This window comes from Melanotaenia boesemani, chromosome 24 (genome assembly GCF_017639745.1).
Source record: "Melanotaenia boesemani isolate fMelBoe1 chromosome 24, fMelBoe1.pri, whole genome shotgun sequence".
NCBI classification, from domain to species: domain Eukaryota; kingdom Metazoa; phylum Chordata; class Actinopteri; order Atheriniformes; family Melanotaeniidae; genus Melanotaenia; species Melanotaenia boesemani.
In genome coordinates, this window is record NC_055705.1 from 19,207,858 (window position 1) to 19,220,756 (window position 12,899).

The window sequence follows — 12,899 nt, forward strand, 5'->3', positions numbered from 1 at the left end:
TAGAGTTGTCTTCTCATCACATATGTAATTTAAAACATACTTTTTATTTAGTCATTTTTACTCCACAAAGTTGAGAATATCAATGAGATTCCTAAAGCGGTCATTAAGAAAATTCTCTTTTACCTATCTGCTCTTTAATGTAACAATCTCAATATCCAATATTATTCCTTTAATTTATTTTTTTTTCATTCAATTTTACTGAAACATATATGTACACAATGCATTTAGTCCACTACACTATAACTTTATATATTACGAAATGACTTTAAAAGATGGTCTTGTTTCCACACGTGCTAGCATGCTAGTCAACAAGTGGTCCATTAGTTTCTCTTTTAATTTCCAAAAGAGAAGTAGATTTCCACCTACATTATTTGTTTTCTTAATGATTTATCTAGATTGCTTTAAAATGATGAAACTTTTGTGGTCGATTTGAAAAAAGCAGCTACACTGTTTGCCAAAAGGCTGGGTAAATGAAGTAGCTAATGGGCTAATAAGTAGCTTGTTAGCCTGCTAGCTGTCTAATGCAGCACTATATTTTAAAAACAGTCAAGTGGAAACTATTGAAATCATATACAACCAAATAACAAATGTCTGCAGAGTGGCTTTTATGTCGTTTAACATAATAACAGAAAGAAGAAGTTCTAGCATTTGATCATTCCACCACTGTAGTGACGTTTTCATCCATCCAAAAGAAATGTTCATTCTTTCAATGGGCATTAGAGATAGTACCTATGTCAGATGGAATTTAAAAAAATTGAGTACATACAAGTGTGGAGAACAAGGTGAAAACAGGATCTTTGCATATCTACTCATACTTGGGAATGAGCTCCAAAACTATTTAATCCTACCACATAATGTTTAAATGCTTGGTAAAAATATTTCATTTCATGGTGTCATGGTAAATGAGCTTCAGTGTGGGTTTTTGTTTAGTCTGTTCTTCAGTTGCTGGTCGTTTCCTGTTTTATTTAGGATTTTATTGCTTTCAGTATTTTGTTCTGTTTATTTCCTGTTGATCAGACCTGGTTCTTCTGACAATTGCCTCACCCACATCTGTTTATATTGACTGTTGGTTTTTAATTGACTCTTGATGTATCAGTTTCATGCCACTCATTGCTCTCTGTGTTATTATATTCTCACTGTGGATAATCGGTTGTTTCTTACTTGAGTTTCATCATTGAAAACCCCATAAAAAATCAAATGCAGTAATGTTGCTTAGCTTATTTTATCCAACAGGGAATAAATGCTGCATCTAGCAAAGACTACTTTTAGTGTTGGTATGTGGGCTGATGGCTGAGCCTTAGGTCCTGGAGCTTGGTTGGGTTCAGCCCAAAGAAGCTATAACACCATACACCTGCAGGGAGTTGTTGATTCCACTGATTAAATCTGGGCAGCAAAAACTGGCTCTTGGGACAGGTAGACCATGTATATGCTGGAAAAATACTTTCACATATCCTGGAAACAGTTCCTCAGGAGAATTTCAAGACTGTTGCCAGTTTGAGGGATGTCTGGGATGTCATTCTTCCTCGACCTGAATGGATGGATAAATGGACAAAGCCAGTGCTTTTCAATAATGGTCCTCAGGTACCACTGCCCTGCACATGTTTCTGCACTTTAACACACCAAGCTAAAATTAATGGTTTATTCAAGCTTGTAAAAATGTTGATTTGGAGGTCCATTTATCTGAATCAGGTGTCTCAGAGTAGGAAAACATTGAAAACATGCAGAGCAATGGTACTGTTACTATGTTTGTGTTGGGCTAGCTTAGGGTATTTGGTTGTGAATTTATGTTACTTAGATTATTGGAACTGCTGCACCTTTGTTATCTAGATAAGTACGCCAGTTTATGTTCACTCTTTTGTTTGTGTAATCTTGGTTTTGTTTATCCGGGGGGGTTTGAGTTAGGCTTTAGTGATAACATTTTGAGTTTCTTTCAGCAGTTTCACAAACCCCAACACTAGTTTGTGTTTGCCACTTGTTTGATGAATCTTTATTTTTGCTCACAACAATAAAAACTGGTTTATTTCACTTTAACATCTGTCCACTGCTTACTTTTTTGTTACGCCCTCTCATGCCCCTAAAGTGGGTAGTAACAGGTACTAAGAACCAGGATTATGTAAAATGGACTAAGCTACTACACTAAGCCTGATTCAGTAACACATATGCCTATTTGTTCTACAGCAAACAAGTTAAAACTCAACCTTAATGCATCCTCCAACATAAAGATACTACACCACATATTACTTCACACTTCCTTTTTCCTCCTCACTTTAAAACTTATGTGTGTGTTCAGAATTTTAAAGAAAAGGCTTCTCTCTAATTAGATGGGATGAAACTTTAATTATCCCTATGGGGAAACTGGGTTACTGCTGCAGAAGGGAACAGTCACACATAAGAATAGATCAAATATGGTGTATTTGGGTTAATGCCACAAATGGATCCAGCAAAAGAACATACTGAGTATTAGTTAACAAAATGGAGATGTGAATATTGATACAGCATTTCTATTATCTACAATCTACAACTTTAGCTTACCATATTTTTACTTTTTGAAATCATACAAAAATAATCTTTGAACATACTTTGGTTCAAATTGCTATAGTCTTTTTTCTGTTTTTAAGACATGATCCTGATTTAAAATATGTCACTATAAAAGTGGGACTGAGTAATTAATCGACACATACTAATTGCAGGATACCCATCAATGACCCCATGATGCCCTTCACTGCTCCAGCATGCATGCATGCATGTTGAAATTGATCCCTTCCATTGAATTCATCAAGGTGAACAAGTTTGTCTCTAGTGACAACTGATCCAGCCTTAAGGTCCCGCATGATGAGTGGAGAGCGTCCCAGATAATGCTGTGAATAATTTATGAAACATCGTCAGTCCCTCTTCATAATGACTTCAAATGGACATCAGCCAAGCGTTAAATGACAGGGATTAATCTACTTTAGAAATAATAGTCCTAATGGAATATCGAATCCTCTGGGACACAGCCCAACTTAAGAGCCAACTGTGACACATTGCCTCTGCCTTCAAAGTGCACTGACCCCAAAACTCGCCATTAAAAGTTCAGTGGAGAACTTTGCTGATTTTACTTGCACTGTGCTGCGGCTCGATTTTAAGTGGGACTTCAAGATGTGACCCTAAAACTGCTCAGAATTCTTCTAACAAAAGTGAAGTGAGGTAAACAGGTCATTTAATCTTTTACAGTGAATAAGTGCATGTGACACACGAGATTTATAGCAAATTCAAGGAGGTACTTGAATATAGTTTACTAGGAGCCCTAACCTTAATGTTTCAGCAAAAACTGGACTATTATCAGCTATAGGAACAACTTAGCTAGTTGGTTTCATTAATATTGTTATTTCATCAAACCCCTACTAGGCAAATCCAATCGTTGTTTTGCATGTTGCGCCATTTTGGAGCGCCACCATTTTTTAGGTGGCAACCTCGTATCAGCTGCCACCTGCTGACAATGAACGCAGAATGGATATCTGGACTGGTCATGCTACACATTGGCCCACAGTTACTGTTGGAGGTATCTTATCTACCTATCTTAAAATGACTTTGCTTTAGTTTAGTTAGGCATTAGTTACCACAATAACCAGAATAGAGAAATGAGAAACATAGGGAAATAAAGTCCAATTGACATTACTGCCCATCACAGTTCAAGTACTGTAATACTACTCTACTAGCTAGATCGTTTAGTTGTAGACAAACCATTGCAGACCAATGATCCTAATAAATTAAATATTTCACTTTACTATGTATTCAAGATAATTTCATCAATTATATAGCTTGTGCAACAAAATGCTAACTCCAGGTCTCTCATAGAGGGACAGTTATGTCACCTGCCTGTCACCTGTCTGCATGCAGTGAAATGCCGCATCCATGTGTGTGTTGATCTTGATTAACATGTACCGGTGGCGACGCCAATTTCATAACTGTCTCCTGAAAACTAGAATAAAATTATATGAATTGTGGAGAGAATAATGTTATCGACGTGTCTGATTTAAGGATCCAACGTCAACATGATCACCACGTCATCCACAGCAGAATCTTTTTGTGTCTCAGCCCACAACTGAAGTTCTCCAATGCTGTTAGAAGAACCAAGAACCACACATATCCACCCATTTTTCCATGACATCATTAAGAAGTATGCAGTTGCATTAAGAAATGGTCAGATTCTCCTCACAATTACTTCTGACAGACACACAAGTGCCACTACAAAAAAATGGCGGACGACTACTTCTGGTATTTGCTTGGATTAGTCTATCCTTTGTGCACTCTGTTCAACATAGCTGCAGTAATTTCAACTGGAAACTTATGTTATTTCATTTTTTCCATATAGTCCTTGACTCCTAAATGTCAAAGAAAGTGTCCTGTAAAAATTTTCATACACTAAATAAAGAGTTTCTAAGGGCAATTTCCCAAAAACAGAACTTACACAGTAAAGTTTCTGTACTCTAATGAGATATGGAGTTGGAAGGTTCATTAAACCCAAATGTCAACAGGCTGCTAAGAAAACAATTCATTTTACAGTTTGTTTTTGGCTACTTATCCAGAGATATTAGGATAAAGACAAGCTGGGGTTTTATCCTGTAAATAATCTTAATGCCATCATTAGGCTCTTACAATGTGCAAGAAACTATTTTCCTTCCAGGTGAGGCAGGTCCTCTTTATTACTTTTGTTTTATGTTTTATACTCATTCATGTTTTGAGCAGATAAATACAAAAGTTGGTTCTTTTTTAATTTGAGTGATACAAAGCCTCAAGTAACATTGACTTTTAATGTTACCCCTAAGATGGTAGTGTGAGACAGTTGCAATGTCATCCGTAGCCAACTGAGATCTCCTCTATTACATTTTTAAGTGAGGAAAAGTAACTCAAAAAAGGCTCAAAAAATATCTACACATCAATATTGTCACATTTATGCTGTTATTATTCTGTTTTACCTGAAAACTCTGACTAGCTCATATATATATATATATATATATATATATATATATATATTATTATTTTATTGTGATTATGTGTTGATTATGTGTTGATGCCTTTTACTATTCTAAATATCTGTAATGTCTTTGTTTTATGTAAAGCACTTTGAATTGTCCTGTACATGAAATGTGCTATACAAATAAACTGCCTTGCCTTGCCTTGCCTATATATATATATATATATATATATATATATATATCATAACAGTATAAAAGTATTTCAGTTTTTAATCACCCTATTTTTCATGCAAATGTACCAAAAGACATTCATTAGTCTTATTATAGTCAACTCAATGTTGCAGATAACAAGCTGATTATCTGTTGGTTCTGGTATTAGATTTATCTGTGCATCCTTAGGTCTTAGTGTTATCTTAGAATAAAATAAATAAAACAAAGAATTGGTGCAACCTTGGGTTAATCATGCCTACAGGGGAATTACAGCTTGATTTTACTCTTCTGCCCACCCACACAATGTCCATTAAGTCACTTTATGCTCTGATGTGAATGCAAATAAAGAAAAGGCTTTTAAAGGAAGTAATTGTTCAGAGAACTCTCCAATGGACTGAATGGTTCTAAGTCCTTAAAACAGGGAGAGACCTTAGAAATTAGCCTATTTACCACATGTGTACAGTATAGCCTATTAAATTTAATTCAATAAAAAAAAATGTTCCAGCACTGCAATTTTCAGTTTGGGCTCAGAGAATTGTTCGAAATATTGTAAATCATCTACTATGCACCTATTATGTTGAGGTTTGTTGTAGAAAATTAACCTGTTGTTTAGACCTACCATTTTTTCTTTTAGTTTTTGGGAATATACTTACTTCCTTAAATTTTGTAACCTTCTGTCTTTGCTCATGGCACCCCAAAAAATCTTACTTCTCCTCATTTAGCCCACAGGCCTCATTTCCAAACTGCATGATGCTCATTCATTGATAATTTCAAATGTCTGACACTTTATTCTGTTGTGAGGATTCACAAAATTAATTCTCCAGCAATTCTAAAAGAAGTTATGTTGGAAATCTTTCTTGCTAGTTCAGACCTGAGTTTTGACCTCCATCATTCCACGTAGATTAATTTAGATTCTGTATTGTTAAAACATAAAACACAATTCAGTGCACTGAAGAACCAGATTCCATTTTAAAACCAGTAGATAATGACAAGGTAATAAATAGCAATCCATACATACCACACACCTAATACTCACTAAATAGACCCAATGCAGGCTTAACCCATAAAGGCCCGACCCATGAAAAAATGGTAAGTCCATTTTTTTTTTCTTTTGAAATATGAGGTCCTTATTTGGCCCTTTAACATAATATAACATAAAATTGAACTTAGTTTTTTTTTTTTTTTTTTTTGGGGGGGGGGGTTATCTACCATTTATTACCATGTGATAGTTTAAAAATATTATAATGTGGTTTTCTGCTTCTGGGTATCTATTAGGGGACAAAGGACCAGTATCAGATTGTGTTCAACAGGATTTTAAGCAAAGTTTATACCACAAATTTAAGCAAAATGTCTCAGAAACTGTATGTGACAAATGTATCATGTTGGGCTCTTATGGGTTAAGAGGCGAGAGGCAGACTGGTGAAGGTGTAAAGTGAAAACAAAAAGATTCCAGTGGCAAAACTCTGGCATGATATAGACTTAAACTCTCACAAAAACTGACATGGCAAACAGAAAGCAGAAAGCAATGAACTGGCAAGTAGGTACTAAAATCAATGGACTTAAATACACAGAAGGACAAACTAGACACAGTTGAAGTGAATGAACAATCAGACTAACGAGCAGAAAACAAGAGCAACACAGAACTGAATATGACCCTAAATACCATAAAATAACAAAAACATGAAAAAAACCCAGAACATGAAAGAACATAAAAGTAAACCAAGGAACAAAGCATGACTCATGACAGTAAAATTAAATAGTAAAAGTTCATTCAGCACACATCCCGACATATTCAATGTACAGGGTAAGAAGTTGTACTGTAGACTCTATAAATGCTTAATGTTAATGTGTGTGATTGATGGGTGTGCTTTAAGTTCAGAGTTCAGTGTGGTAACGGCTTTGGTTAAGAAGCTGCTCATTAATCTTGTAGTGCGTGTTTTGATGGACCTGAAGCATTTTCCAGAGAACATCACTTCAAACAGATGATGGGCAAGATTTTGCAAGCAGCGGAAGATGTTGATGTAATCCAAGGCTGGAAGCTATTGGTTTATGATGTTTTGTGCAGTTTTTACACTTTCAGCAGGGCCTTGTCTGCTGCACACATCATATGTGATGACGCTCTTTATGGAGCAGTGGTAGGAAGATGTTAAAGGTTGCTGTGACGAGTTTACCTTTCTGAAAACACTTGTGTGCCTTTTTGAAAGGGGTTGTGGTGTTTCTTTGTCCACGAGAGGTCTTCAGAGATGTGCATGCCCAGGAATTTTAAGATGGACACAATTTTTCCGCTTTGCCCGTTGATGTATATTGATGAGTCAACATTGTGACGATGTAGCTCAGGTGTGTGAAGTTTTTTTTTTTTTTTTTCCCTGAAATTGATTGAGCTACTTTCTCTTTTTGATATTAACAGTTGTGTTATTTTCTGTGCACCAATTTGAAAGTCTCTTTACCTACTTTCTATATGCAGACTTCTCCCCTTTTGTGAGATGGTTGTACAGAGAGTAAAAGAATGGGCTCAGCACACTGCCTTGTGGTGCTCCTGTGCTGAGTGTCTACTGAAAAAAAAATGTAATGACTACTGAAAATGCTTTTCCAGCTCCCATAGTATTTTGCAGTTTTGTTGGCATCAGTTATTTTTTTCATTTTCAGAGTTCTTGGCACATTTTTAGATACGCATTTTATGGAGAATATTTTTCAAAAACTTTCTGTTTCACCTGCAGCTTGCATTGTTCCAAAATAGCAAAATTCTGCAAAAAATATGCTAAATTATACTGAAGTCAAAAGTCTTATAAGAGACCCAGTCTAAACTATTTACTTTAGATTCTAATATTTTAATAAAGGAACAATTTCTTACATGGTGTAATTTGACAAAATGATTTGATAAAGATTACATCTGTCTTTATCAAAATTGTACAGTTGTATCATATTACTAGGTGTTGTTAACATGGATACATTTATAGTAATAGTAATAGTATTAGTAATGGGAATAGTAATAGTGACAGACATGGAATGCCCCTATGTACCCGATGTGCACAACTCGTAAAAAAAAGCCCAACAAAGGCTTTTCTTTCTCAGGAAGCTGAAGCTGGCTGGACTCTTTTTTCTAGTGATGCACGATATGAAAAATTTCAAAGATACCTATAACCGATAATTTTCTGCTTATCATGGCCGATACCGATAACCAATAAGTTCATATTTTTATGTTTATATTATAATCTGCAGTTTTTGCTGGATGCAGCGATGAAAAACTGATATTTAAGTAGCTCTGGCTCATCTATAACAGCAAACAAAATGTTTTGGCTCCTCAAATGTTTATTTTTTTCATGTCATAACACCCATCTATTCAGCTTAGCTTTTAGTTGATATTCAGTTATTTAAGTCTTAATTAGTTTCGTAATATTTGGTTTTATTACTTCTGACGTTTTATACACTGAGTGCTCTTTTACTGCCTTTTATTGTTTCTGGATCCTTCCAGTGTTTCCTCTACGGGGGTCCGTCTGTACTGGGGGTGGTGTCCGGCTGTGGCTGATCGATGCGGTGGGACGTACGTCTTGGCGGTGGGGGCTGGTGTTTCAGCCAGGTCTCCCCGGGCCGCCGTGCTCCTGTGTCCCTGCAGTTGCAGAAACTTGGCAGAATACTGTCCCACCCTTGGTGCAGATGGATCCCCTTCTGATGAGGTTTCCTGATTTGTCCATCTGCACCTGGCATCATGTACTTTGAATTTGAAGGAGTGTTTGTGCGTGTATGGGGGGTGGGGGGTGAGGGTGATTGGACGGGAATGTTTTTAAATGTAAGGCGCTTTGAGCCACAATCTTGTACGAAAGGTGCTTTATAAATAAAGTTTTGATTGATTGATTGATTGATAAATGTGGTAATTTATCTGTAAATAGCAGCAAAAGACAATTCCATTCCATTCTAAATTGTGTAGCTGTATAGTTTATCTCCTAAGGTATTTGTGTTCAAATGAGGGATTATATGTACTGACAAACTGTGTCAGCCTTAGTTACAAAAATGTAATCAAAAGTGAATAATCTACCAAAGGTTTACGGAAATGTGAATGCTTTGACTATGGACTTGGATTATTTCTGAAAATCTTTTAGTCAATGATAATATATATATATATATATATATATATATATATATATATATATATATATATATAGATATAGATATACACTACCGTTCAAAAGTTTGGGGTCACTTTGCCATGGGATTCAATAGGGAAGTGACCCCAAACTTTTGAACGGTAGTGTATATATATATATATATATATATATATATTAATAGAATATTGATCCAACCACAGGGCCATCAAGCTTAGCATGCTGACTGGACTAACATCGGACGTCCATACGTCTGTGGTAAAACTTACTTGTAGTCCGTTCTTGTTCTTTGGACGCATTCAGCGTTGGCTCGGACGGTTGTAATGTGGCTCCAAATGTGCTATTGACTTACTAAAACCTGGGTGCTTACAACAGAAAAAGGCTGGTCATTGAGCGCTATAAATTCCATCACTTTGTTGTTAATGGCTTTAGCCTTTTCACTGTCTCTTAAAAAAGTTTTTACAGCACTCAAACACTAAAACAACATTATTGTCTTAGCTTTAGCACTGCTAGCTTCTGCCACAGCTGCTTCATATTCATGCCATACTGCTATTCTATTGTCGTCTTCTGCAACTGAGAAATATGACCATACTAGTGAAGACATGCTTGCTCATTAATAGTCAGGCAGTGACGGGGCCAAGCCTGGGTCTTTCTAGCATAACCTGCACGTCTTCGCCATCTTGGCCTGCTTTAGGACTATTCTGCCCGAATAAAATACCCCCAAATCTCATTAATTTATTTGGGGTTTTTCTTAGAAAAATGTAGCTATCAGACCGAAAAAAAAATCCCCATTTGGGCCGATATTTTATCTGTCCAATAAATATCATGCATCCCTTCTCCTTTCTTCTGGTGGACTTCAGTAAGGCCACAATAGAGAGCATCCTCTGTCTGAGAATGACTGTGTGGTATGGGAACCGCACAGCTGGTAACAGGAGACACTTACCCTGGGTGGTGAGAACAGCACAGGGGATTGTAGGATCTGGACTCAGTTTATGTTATCTGAGTCCAGAAGGAGGCCAGCTGTATTGCTGCCGATCCCACCCAGCCATGCCATGGACTGTTTGTGCCTCTTTCTTCAAGGAAGAGATCCAGAAACATACGTGCTAGGACGAGCAGACTGAGACACAGTTTCCTTCCCAGAGCTGTGAAATCGATCTCACCACCGCCCCTTCAGCACACATACACAAATACAGACTCACCTACCTTCTGCTGAATATTCTCTGACTGCCTTAAGATGCAACTTGCACCATTTTCTTTATTGCACATTGTCTCAGGGACATTTCTGTAGCTAGTCATTTGCATATATTTGCACACCCCCTTTTAAATTAATTTAAATGTCTAAGTTACTCTATTTTTTGTATATTTTAGACTACCATTGTGTGTTTTTAATTTAGTGTTTTCAATATTGGCATTATTGGTGTGTTGTGGGGTTTTTTAATTTAATTGTATGGTGTACATATTTGACTTTAGGATGAAAGTTACTGAAAGAAATTTCATTATATGAATGCAAAATGACAATAAAAACTTGAAGTATTATCACAGGAAAGTCGACACCACTTCTAGAGTTGTGCTGTTTAGGACATATACATTTGTATTTAAAGTCATAGGTAGGCTTATTGCTTTTACCAACTTGGTTGAAAGCTTTGGTAGAATTTTTTTAATATTCAATCCTTTTTTTCCATATAAATATTGTCTTTAATGCCAGTCACATTCTTAATTTGGCATAAAATTAGTCAGGGCTGAGTGAGAGGATTATACAGGGAAAGAATTGCCAAAAGCCATTTCTATAGTGTATATTTAAAGATCTCAAGGCTTGAGGATTATTTCTGTCACTGTATAGCAGCATTTGGTCCTTTTATATTTCATCTTTAAAAAGATTTGTCTGCCTTGATTGACATCATTCTTTTCAGCACAACCTCACTGGCTTGATTTTAGTTACTTTTTTATTTTGACTTTAGTAAACCTAAAATCACACAGAAAAACATCAAATCTGAGAAGAAATAGTTAGATTTTTTGGTGTGAAAACCACAAAGCAGTTTCATAACTTAGTTCCTCTCCAAAAAAACTGTTCCTATCAACTAAAAGTCAGAGAGAACAGTTTTATTACTTCCAGAATATGTTAGTCTTCCTGTCCACCAGGTGGCAGCACTTCACATCTGCTTTTGGATGATTTTGGTCACTCCCACAACCTCCCTCCTAACTCTTCCTTAGCGAGCATGTCACATCGTCATATAGTCATATAATTCTTTTGGTTGGTTGATTCTACATTTTTCCACGTATAAGAACAAGTTGATTTTTGTTTTTTATTTTTTAATGAATTATTAATTAGTATTTTTTTTCTTACTAGCACATTTCTCAGAATCACCCCTTTTTCACTCTTTCGGGCTGCACCAAGGCCACGGAGAATATCACATTAATATCTGTGGAAAAAGTATGTTGTACATTTTTTATAATAACTCTGATTTTACTTAGTCTAGCAACACAATTTTAAAGCCGGTATATAGTTAAAGTCTGCACTATTGACAGAATTTGGATTGGCGCTGCATCTAGCGGCTATGTCATCTGAAAATCTAAACATGCTGGTGAATTCGTCAATCCTAAAGGGTTAAGCTCAATCACTTGTATGGTACTAATATTAGCATTTACTGTGTTACTTTTTGTTATTTAAAAAGTTGATGTTTTTTGGAAAATATGCTCACATCATAAAAAAAGCCAGCATGCATTAGGTTCGGACCTTTTCCAGACTCCATATGCTTCTCTAAATCATTTATGATCCTGGTGTATGAGAGTAAAAATCAGATGTTATCATAAATGTATGATTTGTTTTTCTTTTAGTTTTTTTTTTGTGTGTGTGTGTTTGCCAAGTGCAGGCAAGTCTATTGTAAAGAACAGGATTTGTAGTGGAGTCGATCCAATAGAGTACAATAATCGGATGAACCTCTCATGTGACTCAAATTATACAGTGAGCTTGGAGTAGGAATTTATCAATAGCTGCAGCTCATTCATCCAAAATCTTGCTCAGTGATGCAAATACTCCATCATTTGAACTCATTTATCCTAGCTTCAGGGTTTGCAGTAGAGACAAATGTGATAGGTCTTCCCCCTCACACATACTCACAAAAATGGTAAGCATGTAAAAAAACAGAAAAGGGTTAGAATTCTGTGGAACACATTCGTTCATTCATTCCCAACAAAGACTTGTTGCTTTTAGCAATACAAGATTGGTGACATTTCAATTTAATGCCTTCTGAGCACTTTTCTTTTTTCTCCACTGCCAGGTCTTGCTCATTCATCCTTTATTCTGCGAATAATTCACACAGAAATGTTTCACATGATGAGATGCTGCAAACCTGAGTTCAAACAGGTACATTTAGCAGGTGAAATATGAACATCTGTTTGATGAATGATGCTCACTGAATCATCTATCTATTCTCTGATGCAGAAGCTACCCGAAGGAAAAGAAGTTCAAGCCTGCATCGTTGATCTTCAAGTGTTAAATCCAAGAAGAGATTTAACTGTATCCTTGTTTTATTCGTTAAAAAAAAATATTAGAAAACAAAATGGTGCTGGGTTGATTTCAGTTACCCAGCAAACTCTGGATCTAGTTAATTCAGTGTCATACTATACTGCT